Source organism: Bombus flavifrons, chromosome 8 (genome assembly GCF_040668555.2).
Source record: "Bombus flavifrons isolate JBK064 chromosome 8, iyBomFlav1_principal, whole genome shotgun sequence".
Taxonomy (NCBI): Eukaryota; Metazoa; Arthropoda; class Insecta; order Hymenoptera; family Apidae; genus Bombus; species Bombus flavifrons.
In genome coordinates, this window is record NC_138449.1 from 7,144,422 (window position 1) to 7,170,992 (window position 26,571).

Here is a 26,571-nt window from a genome sequence, read left to right on the forward strand (position 1 = left end):
CAGAATAAATCGTGATGAATTCTGATAATAACATTCAATATTAAAAATCAACGAATACTTCGACAAATCGTTTATTTAATTTAATATTAATATGCTATTAAAGAAATTGTAAATAAACAATTTAAATTTCATACGATACGTATCCATAGTCCACTACGCATCGCACAATGATATTAAAAGAATTTTCTCAGCATCTGGAACGAACGATAATCGAGCGTGAAGGAAATAGAAAAAAATTCGGGGTGCAAAGTTGGAATTCATGTAAGACTTGGTGCATTGTCAACTATTGTAAAATTAATGCAGCGTGGCCTGCCGCAGTTATAGATATCGTTTGTTAACCGTTCCAACTTCTGCCGAGCCAATCCTCTTTTCTGAAGTCGAATCCACCTGGAAAGTCTTTGGTGCCTCTGCGAGTTTGTGATGCACCGAGGTCTCTTCGATATTACGGATCTTTGCTCGTCCAGTTCGCGGCTCGCTGACGCCGTTTATACCATGAATTATGCAGCAGTCGGTTTGCGAACCAACGAGAGCACGATAAAAAGGTCCACGACCGGTGGTATTTCAGAATTCTCATTCAAATGAATAACGCGGCACGATTCGTAGTAAAAAAAATGATTAAGATACTCTTAATTCTCTAAATCTATTTGCCAGGCTATAAATTCACAACGCGTATTAACTTGGTACGTTTAGAAAGAGAATATCCTCTATCGTTGGGAAATCGCCTTTCGAAATTATGTAATCTGCGAAGAAAATAATTAAATTAAAAGAAATCTGTGAAATATAATAATCTGGATTTGTAACTGTTAAATATTATTTCTAGAGTCAAATGTCGTTATAATAGTAATAATAATCTGTTGTAATTGATGAAGAAACATTTTCATTTAAATATATCTGAAAAGAAATTCTAAATGGAAATAGATTTGCTACTGAATGTATAAAAAATTGGATTTTACCTTTATTAAAACAGGCTATCCCTTGTAATTTGTCAGAGCAGAGGAAGTAATTTACCGGGCGATGTAATTTATTCGGTCGATCGCTTTGGTCAAATGCCAATACACGGTGCAGAACCATTTTCGCGTTTACACGCAGCTATGCGGTATATCGTAAATAAGATTATTAAATTCAAGCTTTTTCTATTTCGATAATTAATGTCGTTAACAAAAGGGAAGTATAGCTTGAAACTCGTGTAAATTATATATCTATTATTACATAGAGTAAATGACATATCAATTTAGTTTAATTATTACTCTTAACAACGCAATTGATACAGTGTATGCTAGAGAAGCTTTCAAGCAATTTCAATACAATACAACATTTTCAGACTTGTTCGATAAAAGTAATAATCTAAATGTTATAAAATAAATAAAATATTATACGATTATACTTTAGCAAAATAGTTTTAGTTATACCTTTCCTGGTCTTCTAATCTGTCTTCCAACCTTTCTGAACTGCGAAATTACACATTTTTGTTAACATACAGTTCTAAATTTCTGCTTTATAAAATTCTAATTTCCTTTTTAGCTTTTGTTTAGAATGAGTAGACGATAGTGTAGAAAAAAGAAATAGTAGATAATCATTAATCTGATCAGCAAATTGGTAATCGTCTCAGCTCTACAGTCCTTTTGAACCCAGTAGCACTCTGTCGATCAAAGTGGTTCGGAAGTTAACGAGTTAGAGATGCAGGTCAACGACAGAGTCAGGCCCAAAGGGAAGCAGCTCCGTATTCACTGATTAGCAACACGCTATATTACGAGTTTATGACATGTCTGCTGCTATCGAACACACGGAAGCAAGTGCCTAGTAATCCACACGATTCGCAGAAGTGCAACGCTGCTATGTCTATACGCCGATTTCTAGTTTGAATGGTACAGAACATGCAGAACTTGTTGATAGTAAATTTGATTGATTTAAATAAGAAGAAATTTAGAACATTATAAGTAACTATTGCTGGATCTTTAATGATTAATTCGTATGAAATGTAGCCAAATTTGGTTTTTGTGAATATAGGATAAAAATTGCAATGTATACTGGCAAAGGAAAACACCATATTTTAACACTTACGATAGACAAATTTTATGTCCATATTGTATGTATTACACGAAATATTTCGAAATTGTGAGACACGACTGTGAAACATATACTTGGACTGGATACCTTGTAGCTTCTATGTACATTCTCAGGTTCGTTTCAAACTTCACCAATATAATCATGACAGTCGGATCTCATCTCAGTACTAATGAAATTTCGAAGTGCTTCGTACAACACGCACAATATATTCAGACAAGATCTCTACAAGTTGTCGTTCTAGTTCTTAACCGTTCTATCTGCGTTAGTTTGTAAATTGAAAAAGCTGAGTTTATGATGTTTCATTTTATTGTTCCCGCTTACGACTCTTTCTAAGTAGAATTTTATCATGAATTTGTATTCTTCATATCACTGAGACATACGTGGATTGGTTAATTACGTTATTTTGAAAAACAAACTTACAACATTTAAGTACTAGAACGACCAACTGTTCACATGCTTCCACGAGTAACGTATATCGTTGATTAAACACATAAATCTTCTACGAAAGTAGCACTCTTTGACATTTTCTCAAAGAAATACGAACGAATTTTGCCACAGAATCCAATAGCTGATAGAAAAAAAACAAGAACAGGGTAAAAAGGTACAGCACTTAAGCTGTTCGCGCATGCACGCATGTTCGCGTGCATGGCGATTTACAGATGGTAGCAACAGTAGTCAAGCACGCATAGTCACAGATCATCGGGTTCCACGGTACAAGTAGTACGCTGCAAAGCGTGGCAATCGATGCTCAGGCACGTTCGCCAGACCTCGACCTCTCTCCAATCTGGCTAGCAGTCGCTAACCTGGCCAAACAACAGTCTCCAGATACGGTATAAATTAAAGCAATTTGCATATTACGCGCGTTTCCACGCTTCTAACACGAAATTCGTCGCGACAGTAACGGCCAAGGTTGAAATTCGTTATATGGTCAATCAACTTGCTTCTATCTCCTATTTTATTTTATAGATTTGTTGCATAACTTCCTTATGTGAGGTGCTATCTTAGAAAAGCAACTCTTTTTATTTCTGTCGTTTAGTGTTGTATCAACCGCTTCTATATTAGTAACGTAAGAAGCGCAATTTGTTATGCAATTTGACGTGTTTTAGATAATGCGATAGAAAGACTATTTTATCGAGCGATATAGGCAATATAGTTTGTCAAATTTTACTTTTGCCAATTTTTTTAATAATTCGAACGTATTCGGTTGCTTGAGAAGCTTGCGTATTTCGTATGCATCAACCTAATGTCAGTTTTCTGGATGATTACTGTACAAAAATATAATTAATACGACTTATCGTATGGGTCGTACATAAAATCTGAAATATTCCATAAGATAGAATTATCTATTGAGATCTGTTAAACAAATATATAAATTTTCTTACGATTATAAATAGTTTTGTATATAAGCTTTACAATTGGATAAATAAACGATTCTTTAAAGATAAAGCAATAGCATTTCTGATAAACCGTCAACTTTTATTAACTAGTATCCGTTTTATGAAAAAGCAAACTTAAAGGACGACTCGAAGAAAATTTTCTAAATATTTTAAGTATTAAACTGGCAACTTTTAAAATATTCTATCCGCTACGTATTAAACAAGTTTGCTCAGTATGTTCGTACAACTAGCTACATTTTCCTCGGCGTCAAAATCGGGTTAGCATAGATGTATTATTCAACGATATGTGGCAACACGTGCTGAATTTTGTATTGTTAATTAATTCTTCTATTTGAATTATACACCAAACGGTTTTCGTTAAATCAAATTACACCCAGACTACAGATATGAATTGATACTTTTGCAAGAGCACCTAACAAGTAAAAAAGAAGATATTGAAACCTGCTCAGATTATTCGACATTCATTTCCGAAACTTGGGAGTATTATTTTAAGTTACGTCAAAATTTACAATAAGCCGTATTCTCTATATTCTCTATATGGAAATTTCAGAAAAATGGCAAAGAAAGAATGGATTTTGAAGTGCTAACGCATCAAAACAGATCGCATTCAATTTTTCAAACGCTGGATGTTTTAAAAACCGTTCAAAAGAAATAGCTACAATTCTGTACACTCTTTCATATGACTGAACAAGAACATATAGAAAGCCGAAAACGTGTGATGATTTTCCTCGAAATATTTATACACGTTACATGCTCCACTAATTTCATAGACCCACCAAGATTTAATAGCGACATTAAATTCGTTTAAATCATTACCGTTTACTCGTCGTATACACATATTTGCATAGCAGATCCGTGATATTAATACAAATGCCTACTGTATGTTTCGTATGTCGAATTAATGTGAAACAGTCCTCTTCATCTTTGTGCATCTTTCTCTCGTACGCTCGTTGTTTGGTTTATTCACTTACGTTGTTCACCCTTTAGCTTTAATTGCACTGCCTATCTAGCAATAATGTTGCGACATGGTCCCATCTATCTATCTCTCGGGACGTCAACCCTTTCTCACTTAGCGATGACGACTGAGGTTCGCGAACCACGTTACCTTCTATTATATATGGCGCGGCGTTCGTTTCTACTCCAGCGATTTAACATGCATTAAATTGTAAACTTGGAACCTGTCGCTTGCTAGATAATATACACTGCCACTGCCTTTTATGGCGCATCATCGATGCATTTATTTGTTGATATCTCGTTTCCAGCAACGAAGTCTATACTTTGTTATTCGACTCGCTTATCGATCGATTTTTCTCGTGCCAGCTTCTTGGAATATATCAGGAGTTAGGTTGCTTGGTAATGTTTAGGGAAAGTAAAATTCGAGATAAATATTTGTGTTTCGTATCATCGTTGAACAATATATCTACTCTAATTTTTGACATTTTTTTTTTTTTTATTAAGTAGCTGCATAATCATTTCTAAATAGTTTCCAGTTGCAAGCTAATCGTATTAATTAATTATACTTTAACTGTTCTAGCTGCAATATATAAAGTTAAAATTATATACAAGGAAAGATATAATTTGTATGTTTTAAACAGTTATTAATAACGCAATATTTTTATAGTCGTGCAGAATCACTCAGAAACAATATTATATTTATCATACTTTTACAAGGAATTGATATGGTTTAATTAGTGGAATTGAAGCTTTATGAAAAAAATCGCAGTAGTAAAGTATACGATAACGAAATGTTTATAACAGAAACATTTCACTGCAGAACAATTAACAACTAGTTAATACATTCGTGTATCTGAAACGTTAGTCACAATATTCTAATAAACAATAGTAATATAATAAAGGAGACGCAAATTTCTTGCAAATATTTCTTACAAATAATTTGATTATATAATATACCGAATAGTATTAAAACAGCCCATTTATTTTTACGGTAATTAAATTTCTTTCATTAAAAGATGAAACCCCGTTTAATATCCGCAGGCAATTGATAGCGGTGAGTAATGAAGGAGTAATAGTATTAACGAAGTCAGAGGGTGGGCTTGGAATTTCTAAATACGTGAGCGCTGGGAACACCAATCTACCCCCAAAATCAAAGTAACTTTCAAAGGAAACCATTAGATAGCGCCATTTAATTTAAAATCAACCAGAGTATATTACCTTCAGATTGATTTTATGTTTGATCCAGCTATACCATTAACGCAATTTCCCAAAATCTCAATAATCCCAAAATGATCGATCACGTGTAGAAATCACGCATTAATACATATAAAAATTACACGATTTTTACATCTTTTTGAAACCACCATTTCAAGTATTTATTTATTTAAAGATCGCGATGCATGCAAAAGTATACCACTCTAACTGGAAGTTTACTATTCTGTTGTAATATTCACGAAGTTTAAAAACTGGGACGCACATGGTACGGCCACATTAGTCGACATCCCTCGAGTCAGCAGGTACGTGCAGCTACTGGATAAGTTCCATACGATACAAGATCACATCGAAGCATTACTAAGCCACATTCTGGAGGAAAAACCGTGGGGACAGTTTCGAAAGAGTTTTGAGGTCATATATTTTGATGTAACCGGTAAGGTGAGAGGTTACATACGACGCTTCGAGACTCTGCTATCGACATCTCACGTGCAACCTAATTTGAGATTGATATCTGAATTCACCACGTCTTCTGAGATACAAAAATATAAGCAAACATTCAAAAAATTGTTATCAAATTTATTAATTTTTACAGTTTCAAGAGACAATGGGTGTATTTCTGGGATACATTTGAATCGCTGATTAACTGCGAGAAATTACTCAGCTATCCGTGGATACTTAACACGAGGAAATGATATCGAGTGGAAAAAATTTCCCAGTCCAATTGGATCGATAGAATGATGATAGTTCACGCGGCTCTAATTAATAAATATTTATTCGACAAGCAAGAACACTCAATCTGTGAAAAATGTAATGTACCAGCTACTGTCATGTATGTCATGATATTGCACTTGTATTTTGCACTTGTTGAAGCAGTTTAAGGTCTGCCCTGAAGAAGTAAACTACAATGTTTACGAAAGTGGGGGCACAAAGTGCATGTACAAAGTGCAAGTGCACCAGTTACACGACTGTTCTCGAGAAGCCAAGATGATGACATCTCACTATCGTAAGTTTTCATATCTAAAATATTATCAAGCGCGTCATATTGCAGTGTAAAAACTACAACGCTGTGAGTGAAAATCCGAAGCAACATGAAGGGTAAAAGAAAATAAAATTACCAGGCGACGTAAAACAGATTAAACATTAGATACAGCCAATTATTCTATTTATTTCCTATTTCCAAAATCTTCTCGACCCCACCTTTCTCCGAACTTGGTTCTTGGATCAGAAGACAGTCACATTTCAATATTTAAAATCTAATTCCGATACTCGAGCACTCTTATTTCGACATCCTAACGAAAGTAAAATATCGAGCTAATATTAGACTAGTTCTACGGGAATGACTGATCGTAGATACTAAATTTGCACGGAAGTAATACCGAGAAATCCTTGGGTGGAAGATAGCAAAAGCTTGGAACGCCCTTGACGAGAAACGTTACGATTCAGAGCCGCAAAACTATTTTCCGATAACGACCGACATTCGGTTGGTGGGGTACATTTGTTCCAGGCTCGCGCTCTGATTGCGCAGGACGCACGCTTTCGTCGGATGCATATTTTACTATGTTGACAGATTTATTGTAGGCACGGTTATCCGACCGTGCCAGCTTCTTCCTTTATTTTATTATTTGTACTGTCACTTGTTTTTGTTTCATTTGTCTCGAAGAACCCATACCTTCGGTTGTCAGCAGCACGCTGTTCAAAAGACAGATGGGATGCTGGTTCCATTATTAAACTGTATGCCAGATCCATGTCGAAACAGGGATCCTATTAAGCCAACTTTCGCAGGATTCCGTCTTTCTCCCATATTTTTCATTCGTATACATTGAGAAATAAATAATGAGGGGACAAAGTTTTGGAACAACAAACTTTTATTCATTTGGGTTTGATCTTCTTTTCATATTTAAACATTTCGGTTATTAAGAATTACTTTAATCTTTCTAAGGATTGATTTTTCCTTTAAAATACTCTATCCAGCATTTTCTCCATTTTTCGAGATACATCAAAGTATTTGAAATTCTACTTGTGCATTACCTCTTAGGTAAACTTGTGCTACTGTTACGAAATAACAACTAAGTATTCTGAATTGGAAGAATAATAACAAAGATGAGACAAAGAAAATAATGAATCTTTAGTCTTCTTTAATTTTTAAATGGTAATTAAGGCAGGTTAGGTAAGGAGGGCAACGACGTTATGTCATAAAAAATCTACTAGCTAAACTTGACGTTGGTAACTCAAGTTTGATTCAGTTTATGCTATGACTTGAGCACTCAATTTTTATTAATAATTTCGGATAATTATTGTGATTTGACTTCTCATATTTCAGTATTGAAAATTACGTAGTTATAAACGTGCATACCTGAAAATATACTTATAAACGACAGGTGTAATTAATGTTTTGTTAATAACTGAAACCAGTTTCGTATAATCGTGTTTAAAATATATGCTAATGTACAAAATGCATCATCGTGTAATTATACCCATATATTACAAATGAATTCAAAATAAACCAGAATTTCAATGCTCCAACGTTTATTTTCATTAATGAGAAATAATTAATATCAACTAAAATTGAATACATAATTTATTATAAATGTGCATCGCAGGCTGATATCAGCGTCCTAACAAAGATTAATTGTGTTTGTAATAACAATCAAACCGTATGTTTCGCGAATAAATTATTCTACAATTTGCTAAATAAACTCTTTGTATGGTTAATATTGAAAAATCTAATAATTATATGTAACAATAATTCTGTCATTTCTCTTCCTCCTTTTTCTTATTTTTATGATTTACAAATCTTCCTATTTTCATTCATATTTATTTTCATATTTATAATTCATTTTTATAAATCACCATTTTGATACATATACTTAGATAAGGAAAATTTAAATAAAAAGATAACACTCGATACTATAATACTATAAATGTAGAAGGTTCAAAGTATTGAAATAACATTTGTTTTTTACAATTGATTTATGTAGTATTAAAAATTGTAAATAAATTTTTATCCTGTAAAATTCTCCGTAAAGACCGGGTGTCCAAAAATTAGAAAGAAAAAATATGACCGTATTGCTGCAAGTTTGAGATACGAAACAATTCCTCTTTTAAAACGGAATCTTTAAAATTAACGTCAAGAGATACAAATGACCACAAGATTGGTTTATTATCATTGGAACGACATGGTAAACAACATCGGGAAATACAATGCTCTGACAAACATTAGATGGGGCTCTCGAGACAGAGCTCAACTTTTATCCTCAGAGGGGAGATTGAGGTGATTCGCATGGGGTTGCCTCCGGAACTGCGTAGTCAGAGAATATGCAGAATCAGCCGTGTTGACGCAGAGACCTCCATTTTAAACGCGGGACGATTGTTTGATGATCGCCTTTGAAAGCTACTTGTACAACGCGTTTACCTTATATAATGATATACAGCTCTTGTTATACGAATAAACACACAAACTGATGCATTCTCGCTGAATCCGGTTTTGATTTTAAGTATTTCTGGTGATAGGTACATTAATATTTAGCGACGAAATATGCAAAGCTTTGTGTATTTATACAGAAAGACGAGGTATAATCTTCAAAGTACAACTTAAAATACAATTCGATACGAAACTCGCTATAAATAATAATAAAATAGTAATTAAAAAAATTTAATAATGGTAATTTAATCATTTAAAATAATAGTAAAATAATAATTTATTGATTTACATAAATCAATATAAGAATTACTAAAATACTTACAATGTTTTGAGTTATACGTACATTAATTTGTAATCACAACCTTTCATTTTTTGTGTCGTTAATATTTCATATAAGCGACTATATGCAATGGAAAAGAGATTATTTAAAATGTATATTCATGTCGTTTAAAAGGAAATATAATTATCTAGCTACAAATATTGCAATTTTCAACATTTCCTGGAAAATATTTAAACACAGGAAACCAACACACGTAAAAGAATCAGGTCAAATTTAGATTGAAAAATATAATCACAAGTGGATTAATAATTGCACCTGGATAAAAATTTAATCAAATTTAGCGGATGCAACGGCAAAAGCCAATTTTCTCTTTTGAAATTTATATTTTGCTTAACAGATGCATTTCGGTTCTATGGAAGACATTTCAACCAATGTGATGCGCAAGCTGAGCAATATTCCAACTTTTTCTTCTACATTGTAATTAATATATGGATTATTATAAAAACCACTATAAATAACATTATTCGGCATTATTCAAAAAATATACACATTTATTCCGAGAAATCTTAAATACACGAATAACATCTATTAAAACTACTAAAAGTTTAAATGATTACTGTTGCAAAACTAACGAAGATCTTCGAGTCCAGTTGTAGTCGTTAGAAAGAATGAACCTTCCTCTGTAGAATTCTTTTCGTTTTATTTCCATCCAACTTTCCGTTGCTGAGATATCATCGTTTGAAGAGAATCGAATTTTTCGATAATTCCCTATCGCTGTCTTTCTCACACGCTCGGACCTCTTATTCGTACTGTGTCACTAACCAATCACAATTTTCTTACAATTAATAGCGCATTGGTCAGTGACAGACAACGTCTGCGTCTATTTTACTATTACTACACACAGTACTAAATGTATCTACACCTTTCCTGGAAGAAATGTAGGTCAGACGACAGCAAACTCCCATTCATAATTCTATAGACATAGATACTTTACCTAATAGTGCTATGTCTTTAGAAGAAACTGACATATCGAATTAAATCAAAATGAAATGAAAATGAAATGAATTGAATCAGAACTAAATAAAAAAATATAATACTTAACGATTTCGTGATTGTTTTATAGGCGTTGTTTATAAAATGTTCCTAACTTCAGCTTTATTATAATAATTAATATTTTCAAATATTTCTAAATATCTATAATATACAGATATAGAAACAGAATATGTTGAAGGCTAACAATCAGTAAGGGTAAGGTAATCTTCCGAAAGATTAATTTTTTATTAATTTAATCCTAAAACTATATATATTTCTAAAGCTTTAGACGTTCGTATATTTCTTTTCTCTTCCCATTTCTACGATCTTAAGGTGCAAGTTGAGAACAGAATATTGGCAAAAACACGAGTTACGTCTCGTAAGGGTGAACACGGTTCATAGAGAATGAAATTGGTAGGGTGTGCGGCATAAATTCACGTTCGACGACGGGATTATTTGACACCGTGATAATATGCGAGAGTATCGCGGTGCACCACAAGTACAGAATGATGTTGAAGCGGAAGAGAAATTTCGAAAAGAGAGGAGGGAACAAGGAATGAGGGGTGCGTTTTTATCCCCCTTTGTTACAGCGATCAGCCGCGTACAAAACGACGGGTAAACTGAATCTCTAGCTTCTATCCCTTTCCCACGTTATTACGACGCAGCTTGGTACGCGAAATCCCGCTTTAATTACTTTCCGAGAAACAAAAAGCCGGGATATACTTTACGCCGAGAAGATTGAATTTTAACGCGCGAAGCAAGAAACTTCGTTAAATCCAATTCGAATACTAGTCGGAAACTTTCCTGGCAAACATCCTCTGTATGTACGAATCCGATAAAAATTCCAATAAAATTTCATCGATGTTAATTATCTGTTAAGGACAATCGATTATTAAATACAGCTTCGTTTAATATCAGCTGCATTAATCAATATAGTTCATGACCTGACTCTTATTTCAATACGATTAGATAACAAATTACGTATGTACTAATATAGAGTTTTTATCGATCGAATATTATATTCCATTTTGATTATAAAATATTTATAATAAATTTATCTAAATATACAGGATTCTACGTGAAAAAATAAGTCAAAAATATAGGATAAAAATTTTTCATATGGCACATCATTTCCGAGAGAATCGAGATTGAAAATCTATCAAGCACACTTGAGCTCGGCTGATTAAACTTTTCATAAGACTTTGTTTTCGAAGACAGGAAATCTGAAAATTTTTTCAGCGCGTGTACCAAACCAGTTCTTAACTAAACGAGTATAAGCATGTCGATTGTACCGCAGTTGCTGAGAAACTGAGGTACATAAATATGTGTAGAAATATATGAGGTAAGCTGTCTAATTAAAAGATTAATTGAGAATAAATTCTTACTTAAATACAACGAATGACTTTAATTTTGTTTTACGCAATTACGTATATACTAATATAGACTTTCCATTGATTGAAAGTTGTATTCCAACGTAATTACAAAAAAATTTATAGTAAATTTTTATAGTCGATTTATAAATTGCATAATTCAGAAATTTATTGAGGATTAACTCTTCTAAGGAAAAGCTAGAACGTTTAGACATTGAAGGATACGAATAATTTAGATGTTAGCAACGCATCGTATGTAAGCTCAAAAGAAAATATAAAACAAGATATAAATGGCATGGTGAAACATGGATCGTAAAGTACCTACACTGTACGACGTCTCTGTGACGTGTGAGGTAAGCGTTCTCGAATCCCTAGAGGGCCCACCAGACCGAAACACGAGTGTACTACTAGTACTCTGACTCTCAAGGGACTGTTTATCAATCACGTTAAGTAAATACTGTCTCTAGAGCGAAGCATGTTGTGACAGTAACGTGTAATTACGTTCGTCTATTGTAAATGAGGTTACATATAACAGTTTCCTGCAAGCGAATGCAAATGTTCCTATTTTTATTTTTTTCTATTTTTATTTCTTCTCTATACATATTATATAATCTCTCTTTCGTTCAGCATTATTTCAAATATGTACATGCAATTTCACCTATTTATAAATACGATAATTTTCCTGCTACTGGTTTCGAGTATTAAATGTATAATAATGTAATTTGCAGAAAATATTTGTATATTTTATTGGAAATGAAGATATTCAAATATTTTTAATGAATAATAATTTCCAAAAAGACATATCTATGTGTGCTTTAATGAAAAATATGATATTTCATGAGATTGATTCTCAATAATAAAATTTACAAAAAATGATCGAAATTTTTACAGAATTACCTTAAAATTAGTAAACTATAATAAATTGCTACAATATCAAATTTATATTAAATATTATAAAATATGTAGAAATAGGTTCGGAAATTTTTTCAAATTTTTCATCATTTTTATAGAAGATGTACTTGTTATATTATTTTCAGTACTTTAATCTATGCATCAGAATTACTTGTCGTTTGAGATGGTTCATAAATATACAATGTTAATTTAGCTACACATAGGTAGAAGCTCGTTTTAGCATCAGGGGGTAGAAATTTTGTCGTCGTTTTGAGCTAAAAATTTCTTTATGCGAAAATAGTTGAATTCTTCATTTTTGAAAAGTTACTAGACTCATGTTGATCAAACGTTTTCTTACGTTTCCCGTGAATATTACACGCTCTTCAAATTTTTAAGTCTCTTCAAACACATGTATAAAGTACCCCACTTGGAGGAATGCAAATTTAATACAAGCAAATAGAGTTTATGCGATCTTTAAAATAAACGTAACATTAATATTGTACGTAACGTAACATTTATATTAAACTCATTCAGATTTAGTGTTCTTTTTAAAAATGTTAATATATTATTTTATTTGCTTTAATAATACTTTACCCTACGGAGATGCCATATTTCTCGTTTACTCGAATATTTGTAAGATTAGTTTCTCTCACCTGTAACAAAATATTAAAAAATTAGTTACTAAGAGAGAATCAACAATTAATTTGCCTGCATAAAAATACAATGATATCCTTAATATAATACGATATGATCCTACTATATAAAACAAGAATTATTTAATTCATAAAAATATTTTCGCATAATTATAAAATACTTTATAAAATTGAATATTACGGACATAAATCATTTCTAATTATTCGAGAAACATAGGTAAACACAACAAATCATATATAATATAAATTAGTAATTAATAATTAATAATCTAAAATTTATAGTCTGGATTTATAGTTTAAGAGTAAATATGTACATTAATTGAAAATGTTCGACTTAGCAAGCTCGAAATTCGACTGTTACTTGCCTTTGATCTAAAAAGTTTTAATTATAATAATGAGCAAAACAGACATTAATTGCATTTAATTAAGATAAAAGGGAATCGAGTAGATAACTTTAAACACTGACGTAAGAACGAGGTTTCAGCTTTGGCACAGGTTTACGTGGAGGCGTTAATTACAATGGGGAAACGAGGAAACCCTGTGCTTTATTCAACCCTCCTTCCCTTAGCATTTAGCATCCATAGTAATTCAATACTATGTCCAGAGAAGGGGATTTGTAAGCATTCGCGTTTATTACATTGCAACAGAATGTCAACCTGTCAGTTTCAACCGTAAATTAGAGGAAGGGGCTGTCACTCACATCCTTCGCTATCTTTGCTACAACTTGCACTTTCCAATTTATTCTAATCCCTAACAAATTCGTATAATGATCTTAGCTATTGTAGATATATAATTCGTTCATCCGAATAAATTGTTTCAAATACTATACTCGTCCATTTCCACTGACTAAAATATCGTGTTGTTTCGAACGCTCATAGCGAATTTACTTTCAGAAAATACACAGCTTCGCTGCATAATATTTTATGTTATATCGGTACATATGACTTAAATCGCACCTAATAGACTGAATTACGATATGTATTTCCAGCAAGCGTAGTATGAAATCCTTTTAAAAGGGTATTATAGTAAAAGCATAAAACATTGCAGCTAAATGGTAGTTAATGGAGGCTAATAAAATTACTCTGCTGAGATATATTCTTGTGTGCTTTGCTAAGTCAACTCAATTGCCTTTATCAGAATATAATTCGATATGATTTATACGAAACAAAGAATGAAAAAGAAAGGAAAGCAAAGTATACCATATAAAGATTGATTAATATTTATAAATCGATGACAGCAAGCACATTATAAAATATTTTTGAAATATTCCGGAGCCCCCAGGTTACCATCAACAATACAATAATTCCTAGCAAGGACACAGTCAGATACCTGGGCATGATCCTGGACAATTATGGATTAACTTGGAAAAATCATATCACAGACAAAACGAAGCAACTAAAGGACAAACTCAAAAAATTCTATTGGCTCACTGGCCGACGCTACAAACTAAACACACAGAATAAAATTACCCTCTATAAGACCGTAATGAAACCTGTCCGGACCTACGGAATCCAACTATGAGGAACAGCAAGTAATTCCAACATTAAAATACTTCAACAAAAAATGCTTCCAATCGAAAACGCTAAGATCCATTATAAATGCACCCTGGTATGTCACCAACGAACTAATACATCGCGACCTCAAGATACCCACAGTCAAAGAGGAAATAGCAAAATATAGCGACAGATATAGCAAAAGAGTCAACAAACATCGAAACCCCCTAATTACTGGATTACTTGACACGGCGGACCAGATCCGCAGGCTGGAAAGATACTACCCGTTAGACCTAAACACTAGATTTAATTAGATATTTATATTAAGTAATATTTACTTATTTATAACACTTACTTATAAATTATACTTATCTATAATAAGTATTAACTTATTATAAATAATTAGCCATGTCACTGCGCCACGCCAGAAAAAATTACTGAAAATTCTCAATGCGAGAATTGATTGTAAATATTAATAAATAAAAAAAATATATATATTCCGGAAAAATTCATTATTATTTATAAACGTACATCAAGATAATAAACACGTTGTAAAGCTACGTGCATCGATAGAACTTGTGATTTATGAGTCAATTTTCTCGAATAAAGAAGTGATGGTGTACGGTCCAATACAAAGAACGTTCAGAATTTTACGGGAATGGCGTATTGAAGAAGTTTACCTACCCACATTCTTGAAAACTTCAAGGCCACGTTCAAAGAAGAATTTGTCAAAAATGAAATTTAATATGCAGCAAGACTTCGAACTACACGCCCAAATTGAAGCAACTAGTACTTTGGCACGAAACTTCTACCTTAAACTTCATTATTTAAATTTCATATTATCCTGGACGTCATAACTTACGTCTCGAATTACGTATCTCAACCTCTAACGTAGTAGAATAGAAACTTATTACCTCGTGCTTGCATTATGCTCTAAACTGAACCTCATCTAAAATTAGTTTAACATGTGTATATGAATGTACAATGAATACATTGTGTACAGGATAAGGGAGTAATTATTGGTAAACTCTCATAATATTATACCTATCTTTACCTCTTCTGATTCGGCTCTGCTGTTTTAACGGAATTGTATTTTGTTACTTTCTAATTATTAATTTTGACACGAGAAAACTACACGCGACGAATGTTTATACAAATTTTACAGACACAAATAAATAACTCGAATCTGAATAAAGATATTAATTAATATTTATTATAAAATTAAACACCGTAATTAATACATTTTATATATTTTTGCATATTATATGTATTCTGTATTTCTATACTATAATATTTTCCATAAAGGTATACTGTAAATATCCGCAGTTTATGATATAAAAACACGCAACTGACTAAAGTTTAGCCAGTTTTAACGAAAACATGTTGCTGCACTATCGTTGCATTTGACTTTAAAGAAGTCTATTAGGTTGGAAAGAAATTATAGAAAATTATTTGTCAAGAAACTACTATCGATGATGAGAAAAGTTTCGTGAAGTTGTTAAAAGATAATCAAGCCTGTTATCAAGGAGCAGCAGCATTATTTTAATTAAAACATTGTTAGATGTATAGCCTCTAGTGGAACTATCTTCACTTCGGGTGTTGTGGAAGCTTATAAAACATAAAAGTAATTTGTAACTTTCGAGTAACAATATCCATTAACGGTATTAACAAATTACCTTAAGTAAAGTATTATAGAAAAAGTAGAATAAAGACAGAGAACTTTAAAATTCTGTAGAAAAAACGTAGAGAGGGTAAATGTTATACATGTACAACCTTAAATATTCGATTTTTAAATTACTTATATTATTTATGTACCAATATTTTCGCGATAATGCGCACATCATTACCATATTTTCATTCATATCGTATTAGCCGCGAAATGAACTTGAAGTATATTATGCACATAGCATATATATAATAGGTATATGTATTTATACTACTATTACAATAATTATATAACAATAATACTGATTATCACTGACTAGAGTACGTTGTATCTATTTCAAACCTTCTACGTGTTGGACGCATTTAGAATAAATAGAAGATAACGAACATGTAACATCAAAATAATTAAGATACGTATTATACAATAAATTAGACTGCATAATTATTTGAAATAATAGAACTTGAAAACGATAATTTCATTCTGTAATAATAATAATTATTTCACTTCGTTCTAAATGTTACTTTTGCATTTACTGATATTACCTTTCATCTTTAAATTTAAAAAATCAACATTTTACTGTAGCAATTCTCTGATATTCAGGTTGAAATAATTTTGCGTTTTCATTTCTATTTCAGAGGAATGTCAATTTCGAAACGTTTAAAAAAGAAAAAAAAAATAGAAAATACATTGTAGGTAGGTAAAACAATATTTATTTCTAGGAATTATGGCATTGAAGCCGGCAGCTGTTAGCTATCCCAGAGGGGCACCTTTTCTGGTTCCTCCAATTGTGTTCATTTTGTTCAGTTAGATTAGCAGATGTGCAAGAAGGTATAGAGAAAGGATAGCAACGCACCCGAACCAGCTGACAGCGGAAACGATCAACACATCAAGCATAGAAAGAAGACTAAAAAGGAAACACCCAACAGATCTCATAAAGGATCTAACATTTTGTTCAGTTTCAAAATATGGATATATTCTGCATCCATTAAGCCATGAAAATGTACTATATAACAGCTGAACCTTGATACGCAAATTACGAGCGTGTTCGCGAATGTTTCAAACACAAAAAATAACAATATTAGTTTAATTAGAAGATAAATTATATAGACAAGCCTGTCGCGTTTTCTTATTTTCGATACATTAAACACATTATGAAACACCATAAAAAATACGGACCCGTTTTTTACATTTAAAATGTTGGTTATAGAGTCCACGATATCAAGCATTTTTTAATGATTTTTAGGATCAACATAAATCCTTAAAATTTTAGATTTTCTTCTTCATACGCCATGTAACTTGCACATAATTTGTTCACATAAAAGTGATCACGCATGTACGCAAATAGAACTGCGTGTTGTAAAAAAAAAATACGATAAAAAAATATACCATATAAAATCGCAACCGAATGATCTACAAAAAATGAAATTTGTTGAAAGCTTGTCGAATTGTAGAATAAGTGAAATGAATTAATACGCAATTATTGTTAAACAACAGAACGTTACAATCCATACTTTTTCGTATTCCATTATTGATGCGTTCAATGAAATCGGTTCGTTTAACGTTTTTCGATGCGTTTTGTTCTCTGAAAGCTTTTCTAGCATCAAAAAGCGTTCGTATCCATTGATTGACACTCGATTTACCTCGTGTGATATCCGGAATAAACGAGGTTTTAGTAGAGCCATAAGAATGGGCAGTAGAGAGGGGGAGGGGGAAGGAAACAAAAGCAAAGTGAAAAAGGACAAGTTGAAAATGTAAGTTAAGTCGGACCACCACTATGCGTGTTAGCGCAAGGGATTTGCGAGGAAATGGAAAAAGCTTCGAACACTCAAATCCCCAGCCTCGATGCGGAAGTCTCGAATACCAGGCGAAGGAAAATGAATATTACTGGCAGACAGAAGGCTTACTCGACAATTGTTCGTTCGCGAGTAATTTCAAAGCGTTCGGAATACAAACGACACACCACCCTTTATACTTCTGTTAGGGATCTCGTTCGACTAGTAACAATTTAAAGAAGTGGAGGCTACATAAAAGAAGTTCTCCAACTCCGCTAGATGTAACTCCAAAGAGAAAGCATTTAAAAGTAGCTATTTAAATGCCTAACGTTGCCATTTCACAACATATTTATACTTTTTAATGCACCAGACATTGCGATTATTACTTATCTATTATCGTAATTTATTGCCTTTCGTATTTATTTATTCCTATTTCAAAACGGTGGTTCTAATTCTTAGCTAATTTTTAGGATATAAAATTATCCCATGATTAAAGACCAAGAGACAAATGGTTCATTTAATCTTAATGGTTCACTGATTCTGTTCACTATCTATGATGTTTTGTTCGTATCATAGAAATTCTCGTTTAGATACAATACTTATGGTACAGTATAATCGGATCTAATTAACTATATAATTAATTATGTATGTAAGTGTTATAATAAGTAGAATAACTTGACGATATCTTTTATAACCGCTGTAAGTGAATTTACACTAATTCCATGATCGAGTACCAATTAAAATTTCGCTATAATAAATGCAGTTCAGATAAATAAAATGCTATTGAATTTATATTCACTATCCTGATAACGATATCTACCGGGTAAGTCATTGTAAAATAATAATATTATTAGAAAATATCTATGCTGACACAAGATAATAACAAAGATAGTACTGAAACTTTTTTAGTTTAAAATTATATTATTTTTGAATTACAGATAACTGACATTTGTTAGATAACGGGAAGTGGGAATTTCTTGCTTTATGAGACAGGACGTAAATCGCACGCAGTTAGCAGGTATATTCGTTTTTGATATGCGCGCTGTTCGTCCTTCGCCACTTCATACACGTAAAGCATGGATTCCCGGGGCTTATGCAAATATTCGAAACTGCAAGCGTGGACAAAATTCTCGCAGATTATACGGGGGATCGTGTCGAGATAGCCTGGTGTTTACGTTACACTGCGGAAGGGTGAAACGATCAACGCTGCGGGTGCCATTCACGCCCTCTAACACATAAAACTACGCATAACCTTTTTCGTCATTAATGCATCATTCCCGTGTCATTGTAACATCAGATCCTTCATATCATTTTATCGTAATCATTTGATAAAGAAAACTGAGTTTCTTTATAGCTTCTGCATAAATAAACGTATAATCTTTCAAATTTTAAACGCATCCAATTCTTTTGCAGGAGACACAAGACACTCCAACTAAGATTGTAATATTATTGAACGATATCTAAACAAATGTGTATATGTAAATACAACGAAAATTGTTATTAATATTATTGTTCGAACATTAAAAATGAATAGTACTATTATTATGTATGGTTCCAGCGAGAAACAACGAAAAGCTATTGTTCGATCACTCGCGGAGAGACGCGATCGCGAGGGAGCACGTCAACGGGAGTCGTAAATTCCCGATTTAGATTACGATTAGATAATCGACGCCACGAAATGATCGATCCCCTATTTCGGTTAGGATAATAGAGGTGGTTTAATTGAATAGTTACACTGATTCAACAGGTATAACTTAATATTTATTTCAACGACTTTGTAGAGAAATGATTACACTGATGCGAATGTACAAGTTAAGTAAAGTAGTTGACTTGACCCTCCTAGTGTCGTAGGAGAAGTCGTTGACTTGACTTTCCTAATGTCGTAGGAGAAGTGAGTTAAAGTGACGATGCTGTATGGGAGGAAAGCTAGTCGTGGGTGTATCTAACGCAAGGGATCATCGGATTTGTTGGTGACAATTTTGGTTAGGAAGGGCAGTAGACATTGCTTCTGATTGGGTAAGAGAAGGTTGGTGGACTAGGAAGGGCCTTAGCCGCCCTCGATAGAAAGTTGCTGGTGGGAAGCATCATACGTGAGAAAAAACTGACTTTCCCGTGTCAAACTGTAGTCGACAATACTCTTTAGAAGGCGATTTAGAAAAGGGATATTTGTTTGGTCTGAAGGACCTTAGCTAGTAAATTATTGAGATTTGATGATGGGTCCTTGAGACTATTGAGGGTAGGCAGTGAGGACGAGCGGACATCTGGTTACCATCTTGCCCGCGGTGTGTGGCCTGGTCTAGGTAGAGTGTCGCCCGACGTAACAGCTATTACTATAGTTGCACATACAGGACGTTTCTGCTAGTAGTTAGTTTTCAGCCTTTTTCTCGCAAACGATAAATAATGAGGAAAAAATGAAAGAAGGAAAGAATGAATGGTTCAAAGTGAACTACATATTCACGATAATATCTATTTTTTCCGCAGATGCAAAAATGCATGTGCTTTGCAGTTGCACTATTTTTTTCTTTTTTCAGTGAAAAGCCCCCTTTTTCTCGCATAAGCCGAATTCTCTCGTCATTCTAGAAAGAGAAGTATTAGGGTAACACAGTGGAAAACTAATTAGTTTAAAAGATATTTTAACTTTAAATAATAAAAGAATATATCATATATGTACGATAATGGAAACATAAATACATGAGTATCGCCTTACGTCTTTTCTTCTTCTTTCATATGATATTGTTACGTCGTGTGAAATGGTCCGTGCAACGTCCTTCATTGTCTGAGCGTCAAGGCCCAAGCACCATTAGACAGACCCTCAAACCTAAGGCCCTACCATGAATCGAATCTTATTAACTTGCAGTACCAAAAGTAGTTACCTAACGAAAAAGGTGAATTTGTCTAACGGAAAAGCCGATTTTTCCTATGAACAAAGTCACCCACGAGCCACGCCGGTAGGGGGCTTCCACCTCCAATCTTCATTTATTCACGTTGGCTATAACCAATGGGCATCGCGGATCGTTACCCTCACTTTTCTAACGAAAAGTGTGAACAACGAATCCACGTCCTTAGTTCAAAAGACACACCCACATCGAACTTTCCTCCGTAGTCACACAAGAACGAACCTCACTTGTTCCCATTACGACAGAGCAGACACTTCATCCCTCTAGACATGTGTTCTAGACTACAGAGCAGTTACTTCATCTCTATACTTCTTCTACGACATCAGGAAGGTCAACTCAACTTCTTTTACTTGCGCTCTAGACTTGTTCCACAGTAACATTCAAGTAACAGTTAAAGCTCATCAGTTAGTCTACATCAACTCGACTCAAAGGACAGTGCAAGTGTGGCGACACTCAACAGCAAAATACCACCACTCGACACTAACTAGTGACCGGACGACGGCAGCGCAGTGGTTAGCGCCTTAGGTTACGAACGTTCGGAACCCGTGTTTCGAATCCCGGCGACCGGAGTCCGATTTTTCTTCCACGCATCAAAATCAGAAGAAAGTCAGCAGTACCCCAGCAGCGACATCTGCAGCCAGCAGCTACAATCATCACGGACAACACAACTGCACCTCACAAGGAACAGCAAGAGTCAGAAGTCAAGCAGAATCTACAACTCTGGGACAGTCAATCGACAGAAGATATCCTCACCGTCGTCGACACGAAAGGAGTCAACAGGTCGTACTCGTTCTTAGTTGTCATTTCACATACGCAATCTTATATTAGTCAAGTATGTAATAACTGTTAATAGTAGCGTTATATTCTGTTGAGAATTGTACAGGAACACTAAATTTACACTTGGAATTAATATTAGAATAGTTATATATTTATTTTATAGACGATTTCTTATATATTCATCGAGCCTTCGTTAAAATATCAGCTACATTATTTTGTGAGTCTACTTTTATAATGTCAATCTCTTTATTTTCGTAACTTTCATTCACAAAAGGGATGTGAACTTCAATGTACTTAGAATTTTTTGTTAAGTTTCTAAATTTTGATATCGCAATCGCTCCAGAATTATCTTCGTAAATTTTTATTGGTGTCTCGATCTTCGATTTTCTATCTACTTTATCTCCAGCCCAATCAGCGTCAACAAAACAATCAATAACTTCAGCATTCAAATTTCTTTTATAAGTTAATTTTAATTTCCTAGTTAAATATAAGTATTTCAAAATTCTCAATGCATATTTATAATGGATCCCGTCGTAACTGTTTTACAAATACTTCCGATTTTATATTTCCGTTTAGGAATGCTGTTTATACATCCATTTGCATAATGGTCAAATCATATTGACAACAATAAGATACTAATAACTTCAACGTTTGCATTTTTGCCACTGAAGAGTATAAATCTTCCAATATTTCCTTTTGTTGGAAGCCTCGAACAGCTAGTCGCGCTTTCTTATGATTATCAGATTTACTCGCATATATCCATTTCAAATCTAATACTTTTTTGTCTTTTGGTTTCTCTACTAATTACCAGGTCTTATTTTTGATTAAACTATTCATTTCTCGATCCATTACTTCTTTCCACGAACCAATGTCATCACCACTTAAAGCTTCTTCATAGGATTGAGGACTGTCTTCGCTAACTACATTCACATAAATAAAATATGAGCTTGTTTGGCTATATCCTTGAGGTTTCTCTCTTTCCCCCCCTGACCTTCTCAAATTATTTTCTATATCCTCAAATTTTTCTTCTGATTCGTTACGTATATTTCTCTCCTTTTTTATTACTACCTGCTTCACCTTTTCGTCATTTATTTCATTTTCATGAATTTCGTTTGAATCTGAATGGTCATCAAAATTTTCTGTTTCATTATCTGACTCATCTTCTCCTTGAAATCCTACTAAGTTATCTTTACCTATAAATTCTACCTGTCTTGCAATTATAATTTTATTATTAACTAGGATCCTATATCCAACGTTTTCATAACCTACAAGTATCCCAGTGTCTGCTTTTCTGTCCCATTTCGAATTTCTTTTAATTTCAGGTATTCTTACGAAAACTCTACTTCCGTACAATCTTGAATTATTTATATTCGGTTTCCTTTTAAAAAATATTTCAAATGGTGTTTTATTTTAATATGTGTTCGTAATGGTTCTATTTTTTAAGTACGCCGCGGCTCTAACTATTTCCGGCCAATATTTAATATTCAGCTTTGAATCATGTAATAAGCATTTAGCGGAATTCATGATTGTTCTATTGTAGCGCTCAGCTGTTCCATTTAACTCGTGAACATAAGGTGGGCATGGTTCTACGACAATTCCCTTTTCCCTAATTAGATTGTACATGTTTTTGTTCATATATTCTTTTCCATTATCGCATCTTAATCTCTTTATCTTCTGTTACGCCACGAGGCGTACCACAGGTTGTATTTTCTAACCGTCGCTCGCGGTCCTACAGTGTCGCAGGCAGATCGTCTTATCTGCCCGGCGGATTATATACAATGTATCGATGAGCGCATAGTTGTTGCCAAGCAGCGAGCTCTAGAAACGTCGATTTTTGTCCGTTACGTTTTCCACACAAGAAGGCGGCATACGTGATCATAAGCGCGAGCGGTGGCGTGACCCGAGCATAGTGGGGATCGTCTTCCAAACAAGACAAAGGAATGATCGAAAGGCGATCAGTCCCTTCTGACGAGCCAAACGTTACACAACGAGAGGTCTGACGAGAAAAATCAAAATCACAAAGTCTAACGAATTCATTGAAAGATATTGTACAGTCGGGTCAACTTTCTATAGTATATTACTTTATTCATTGTTAAACAATTTGTGGCGTGTTCAACATATTATTATCAAATATATTATTTTATGTTAACCTGTGAATAGTGTTACATTCATTGAACCACCTCTGTTATCTTAATCGAAACAGGGGAATGATTATTTCGCGGCGTTGATTAACAGAATCGTAGCGAGAATTTACGCCTCTCGCTGACGCGTTTTCCTAGCGACCGCGTTTCTCCGCGAACGGTCGTAACATCTTCTTACCAATAAGATTTTCAACTTTGTTTATATAATCAAGGAAACAATTGTAAACTTCATCTTTTGATTTCAAAGTGTAAATCAATGCGCACTTACTGTATTCGTCTATAAATGTTAAGAAATATTTGGATCCATCAAACCCGGTATTTTTATGAGGTCCATTTAAATCGGTATGTACTAATTCTAAAATCTTGCGTGCTCTACTACGGTTATTTTGGAAGGGTAAATTGTGCATTTTATTTTGGATACATGTACCACATTTTAATTGTACTTGCTCAACATTTTCTGGCATTCCCTCAACTAATTTTTTCTTACACATTGTATCTAAATAATTAAAGTTTACATGCCCTAAGATCTTGTGAAATTTTTCATTATTTGTCATTTTTCCTACATTTTTAGCGTGAGATTCTTACCTTTCAATGTAACTACTTATTTTATATAAACCATGATCTTTGAATGCGATCCCTATCAACTTTCTGTATTTGTTATATATCTTTGAAGTATTTCCTACTGAGACTATCTTATTTTCATTCGTTACTCTCGCATAGCTAACCAAGTTATTATCCATTTCTTTCACATAAAATACATTAGACATTATAATTTTAATCCTCCTTTTGTTTACTTCAAAGTAAGTTAAAATTTTTCCGACTTTTGTTTCTTTTAGAATTTTACCGTCTCCTACCTTTACATTTATCGGTTTTTTTTTTAATTTTCGTACTCAACAAAATAAGTGTCATTATTTACAATGATAGATCTGAACATCCAATATCCAACCTATTTTTCGCGTATCGCTAGTATATACTGTAATGTCATTCTTACTATTATCGCGCTCTACTCGCGTTAGGAAGGATCCAATTTCTTGGTCGTCGTAGCCCTCGTTGTATGAATAATTTGCGTCTTGTTGACTTGTCCCGTTGTAGCGTTGTTGCCAGCCTTTGCTTCGTCCTCGCAGGCCAAATCCTCGTTGACCATATCCTCGTCCTCTTTGAGTAAAACCTCGTTCGCCGCGACCCCTATTCTGCTGCGGCTGATACGCACCTCCTTGCCATTGCGCTCCTCCATTTTTTCCGCCATTGTTTTCACCTCTGCACGTGTTTGTACAATTTCTTACCACGTGGCCGCACTTTCCACAGCCATGGCACTTTATGTTCCTTTTTCGACTTTGAATATATTTGACCTTTTCCTATCATTTTCCCTCTCGCTACGCGTTTTCCACATTGTAATTTTATTTTTTAAAAATTCACAAGTTCGATCATGTTTTCAGCATGTAGTCGAGTTTTTTACGTTCACTTACATTTGCACCAGCCCTCTTTAATTCATTTATCGTTTTTTCAAATTCCGTGAAAAATGAATTTGATTCTTCAAAGTCTTTCAGCCTTATTATGTCTAGTCTACTTCTTATACAAATTTGCAATGCTCTTGATTTCTTCATATACATTTCATCAAATTTTTTCATTATTTTTAAAGCAGTGTCCTGATCACCAACAAATTTTAATTGTTCATTTGTTACACTACCATAGATGTAGCTCATCGCCCATTGATTCCTTTCATTCCAGTTATCTTGCGTATCCGTGTCTATTTTCTCTCGTGTAGCCGGTTCATACCATTTTTTACACTTTAAATACATTAATATTCTTTTCTTCCACATTTTGTAATCACGTCCATCGAATATTTGAAGTTTAATTTCATCATCTATCGGAATCTTGATTCGTTTTTTATTTTCACCCTTTTTTCTTCTTTTTCAAAAACAGTTCTCTTTATTATCCAGATTCCTATCATTTGTTCTGCCAATAGCCTTTTTGTCTCTTCAGAACTCCCCGGTTACACGTGGTTCCATAACCTTGAATCTCGGCAACCACGATTTTTGCTACCATGTTGAGCATTGTGGATCTTTGAAGCCGAAATAATGTTACAGGAACACTAAATTTACACTTGGAATTAGTATTAGAATAGTTATATATTTATTTTATAGACGATTTCTTATACATTCATCGATACACACTTGCACGCGTCTCAGCACTTTCTTCTATACTCGACTATTGACCGACTGAATAGTTTACACTCATCTGTTTTCGAGGCGCCGCGCACACACATACCTCCACACACTGATACCCACATACAAGTATCTCTACTACTCATTTAACCCAGTCCAGCACAGAAAATTATACATATCTCAACATATTCAATCAACCATACTTATTACCCCACAAGAAATAAGGGATCGAACGATTCGTGGCGTCGATTAGTCAAATCATAACGGGAATTTACGACTCCAGTTGGCGCGCTTCTTCGAAATCGCGTCTCCCCGCGGACGTACGAAGGTATATGTGGTGAGTACATACTGCTGAAGGCGTAATCTAAGAAGGATATCGA

General features: G+C 33.7%; 1 protein-coding gene across 2 annotated transcripts in view; it reads right to left on the reverse strand.

The window, feature by feature from the left end:
* Invadolysin (leishmanolysin-like peptidase, invadolysin) overlaps positions 1–26,571 on the reverse strand; it is a 217,232-nt gene that overhangs the window by 82,564 nt on the left and 108,097 nt on the right. The window contains exon 4 of one of the 2 annotated variants that reach the window (XM_069118549.1): positions 13,222–13,280. The exons of the other annotated variant lie outside the window; for it this stretch is intronic. The gene's annotated coding sequence lies outside the window, so the exon portion shown is untranslated. The remainder of the gene's footprint in view (positions 1–13,221; positions 13,281–26,571) is intronic. 2 annotated transcript variants of the gene reach the window in all.